The following is a 3,149-nucleotide window of genomic DNA, read 5'->3' as shown; positions in this document are numbered from 1 at the left end:
TAAGTAATAAATTTAATAGGAGTCTAATCATTTTGTATAAAATTATAGGGGATTATACAAATAGATGCAAAACCATAAGGCATTAATTACATATTTATGCAAAATCATGAGACGAGTTAAGCAGATATTATAATTTCATCACATTTAAATGCGTCTCGGTCAATTGTCATAAATAGAGATGCGTTCAGCCCATTTTCTCCATAAGGTTATACGAATATATTAAAATCTTAGGGGATCATATGATGTTAGAGAAAAACACAGGATGGCTGTGAGTAATTTACCCAAACAAATATGGTATCTAGTAGACAAAATGAACCGAGGATTCTTGCCAGGAAAGTAACATTTCTTAAGACTTATTTTCCCTTGTTCGGTTTTCTTGCCTATAGCACATGGTCCCATCATTTTGTACCTGTGCTGGTGAGATGTTGAGCAAATGGGAGAAGATTGTTTCGACCAATGGCTCCTGTGAGTTGGATGTTTGGCCGGATCTTCGAACTCTGACTTGTGATGCAATTTCACGGACAGCATTTGGTAGTAACTATAAAGAAGGTACGAGGATATTTGAACTTCAAACAGAACAGGCTCAGTACCACCTAAAGGCTGTACAATCAGTATACTTCCCAGGATGGAGGTAAATGTTATTTACTCACGGCATTCTCTGTACTAAAGAAACTTTTGACTTCAAATTTGATTCTATTTGGATAGATCCCTTTACACAGTTAATGTAGTTGTGATAGATAACCGTTTGTTGCTTGTTGTGAAACTGTGTTTTTTCAAAGGTTCTTGCGAACAAAAAGGAATAGAAGAATGAAACAATTGCAAAAGATGTTCATGAATCTATCAGGAAAATTATAAATGCAAGATTGGAAGCAATGGAAGCAGGTGAAGCCTGTGCAGATGACTTATTGAGTATATTACTCGAATCCAATTCTAAAGAAATTGATTATCATGGAAACAAGGGTTTTGGCATGAGCATTAGAGAGGTCATTGAAGAATGTAAGCTGTTCTATTTTGCCGGGCAGGAGACCACTTCAGTGCTGCTTGCATGGACAATGATCTTATTGAGTAGGTATCCAAACTGGCAAGCGCGTGCAAGAGAAGAGGTTTTGCAACACTTTGGGACTAACAAGCCAGATTTGGATGGACTAAATCACCTAAAATTGGTAAGTACTCTTTACAAATTACAAAAATCCTGTTGTAAACTTGTGTTATTAATCTTCTGATGCTTTTTCAGTATAGTTTCTACTGTTCTAGCCACCAGCATGGATGTAAAATCACCTCAAGCTCTTAAATATGAACTCTATTTAGTTTCTTGATAAGGGAAAAGAAATACTTAGCTGTAACTAATATAACTTTGCTAGGAAGATCTTAATTTACTTGCTTGATTCGTCTTTATTTGCATTCGTCTTTACTTATCCACTATTCTTTTATTCCTAAAACCTATTACTGTAAAGTTTTTTGGGCAAATTCCACTTTACCCCCCTTGTGGTTTAGCATTTTTTTACATAACCCTCCTATAATTTCAAAAACTATATATAACCCCCTCATGATTGGGATTAAAGCATCAAAATGACGGGAATGATAATTCGTAGCGGAGTCACCTAAAATGTCAAAAATACCCTTATGTAAAGTTCAAAATTATTTATTAACCAAGGGAGGTTATGTGTATATTTTGAAAATCATAAGGAGGTTATATGGTAAAGTATTAAACCAGAAGAGGTTATCTGGTAAAATATAAAAATCATACCAGATTAGTGTGTCATGTTTTTATAAGGGTAATTTCAACATTTTTAGAAGTTTCATTACGAATGACTATTTCCGTCACTTTGACACTTTAATTCAAACTATAAGGGGGTTGTGTATAGCTTTTGAAATCATATGGGGGGTTATGTAAAAAAATGCTAAATCACATGGGGTAAAATATAATTTGCCCAAGTTTTTTTATAAAACCCATAGCCATTGCCCAATTTATCATATTCAGAGTAATAATTGTTGCAGAATTTGAACCAAATAGCTCCTTAGTGTGGAATTGTTAAAAACTTTAGTAAGGATTCTGAGTAATTTATTGTATCTGATAGGTCACCATGATACTACACGAGGTTCTCAGACTATATCCACCAGTACCTGAATTGACTCGAAAAGCCGCTGAAGAAACTCAATTGGGAAATTTAACTCTCCCATCTCAAGTGCAGGTATCATTGCAAGCAATGTTGTTGCACTATGACCCTGAAATATGGGGGGGGTGATGTGAAGGAGTTTAAGCCAGAGAGGTTTGCTGATGGAGTCTCAAACGCAACAAATGGAAAAGTTGCATTCTTCCCATTTGGTTGGGGACCTCGCATATGTATTGGCCAAAACTTTGCTATGTTAGAAGCAAAAGTGGCACTAGCTATGATTCTGCAGCGCTTCTCCTTTGAACTTTCACCATCTTATACACATGCTCCCCGTGTAGTTTTAACTCTTCAGCCGCAGTATGGTGCTCACTTGATTTTGCACAAATTGTAGTGTCGAATACATAATTTGCTGCTGTTTGTGTATTAGCTTGTATCTGATAAATTTGTATTTTAGATGTTTAAATTGGGATTGGGATAGGCACGGTTGATGTTTAGTACAATTGACTGTGGTTATTATATTTCTTCCACAATTTGATCTGTGCTATAGACGTCATCGTATTTATGTATCAAATTGATGTACATAAATAAAAGGGCAAATTATATTTTACCCCTCTATGGTTTAGCATTTTCTTACATAATCCCCCTATAATTTCAAAAGCTATACATAACCCCATCATGGTTTGGATTAAAGTATCAAAGTGATGGAAATAGTCATTTGTAACGCAACTTCTAAAAATGTCTAAATTACCCTTATAAATATATGACACACTAACCTCGTATGATTTTTATATTTTACCATATAACCCCATTATGGTTTAATATTTTACCATATAACCTCCTTATAGTTTTCAAAATTTACATATAACTCCCCTTGGTTAATAAATAATTTTAAACTTTACACAAGGGTATTTTTGATATTTTAGATGGCTCCGTTACGAATGATCATTTCCTTCGCTTTAACACTTTAATCCAAACCATGAGGGGGTTATGTATAGCTTATAAAATCATAGGGGATTTATGTAAAAAAAATGCTCA

The 3,149-nt window shown here is 34.5% G+C and overlaps 1 pseudogene; it reads left to right on the top strand.

Moving 5' to 3' along the window:
* The first annotated feature begins 389 nt into the window (after positions 1 to 389).
* LOC113689336 (cytochrome P450 72A397-like) lies at positions 390 to 2,698 on the top strand (annotated as a pseudogene).
* Positions 2,699 to 3,149: the final 451 nt, after the last annotated feature.

Source organism: Coffea arabica, chromosome 5c (assembly GCF_036785885.1).
Source record: "Coffea arabica cultivar ET-39 chromosome 5c, Coffea Arabica ET-39 HiFi, whole genome shotgun sequence".
NCBI lineage: Eukaryota > Viridiplantae > Streptophyta > Magnoliopsida > Gentianales > Rubiaceae > Coffea > Coffea arabica.
This window is presented reverse-complemented; position numbering and strand designations above follow the sequence as displayed.